The sequence below is a fragment of the Nestor notabilis genome, unplaced genomic scaffold (genome assembly GCF_000696875.1).
Source record: "Nestor notabilis isolate BGI_N333 unplaced genomic scaffold, ASM69687v1 scaffold2021, whole genome shotgun sequence".
NCBI classification, from domain to species: Eukaryota; Metazoa; Chordata; class Aves; order Psittaciformes; family Psittacidae; genus Nestor; species Nestor notabilis.
Genome location: NW_009915929.1, coordinates 74,568 through 75,232, shown reverse-complemented (window position 1 = coordinate 75,232; position 665 = coordinate 74,568). Strand labels below are relative to the sequence as shown.

At 41.1% G+C, this 665-nt stretch overlaps 1 protein-coding gene across 1 annotated transcript in view; it reads left to right on the top strand.

The window, feature by feature from the left end:
* CREB5 (cAMP responsive element binding protein 5) overlaps nucleotides 1-665 on the top strand; it is a 208,209-nt gene that overhangs the window by 147,205 nt on the left and 60,339 nt on the right. The gene's annotated exons all lie outside the window — the stretch shown is intronic.

The window sequence follows — 665 nt, the reverse complement described above, 5'->3', positions numbered from 1 at the left end:
AGAGTGTGACAAAATTTCCTGTGTTGGTAACTGAGAAATGTTTTCAGGGAGGGGACTGTTAAATAGTTAAAAAAATACAGTGCTTCTGCAACTGTTGACAAAACACACTGTTCTGAAATTGTATCTCCTGTTACATTTGCGCTTATGTTCTAAAGTCCTCAAAGCCAACCTTTCAGTGTGCTCCTGATCTATGCTTTAAAATCCTCCCCAGGCAGTAGCTTTGCCTGCAGACAGTGTGCCTTGCTGTGGATTAAGGTATTACCGTGATGGGTGAAGCTAATCATATTTTGTTTTGTGTACTGAAACAGGACCTTGTACCCGTCATGCCTAAATTCTGGATTATGAACTAGACTGGGTAGGAACTAATTCTTCTTAAGCTGTCGGTGGCTCAGTAAGTGCAATAGAGAAGGAAGGCGGCTCAGTTACTCATAGCTGCTGTGAATACATGCTGAATATTTGATCTTGCTTCTTCCAAGTGCATACGAATTGCGTTGCTTGGTGCAAACACAAGTTGTAACAATTCCTTGCATTTTTCTTTCTTTGTGTCACTTTATCCTGCGGTGATCTTATCAATGCTATTTCCCTGGAAGAACTGGGATTTTTATTATTTTATTTGCCTGGATTCCACTGGGTGTTAAAATGACCTCGCTTTCTTCCCCACCCAC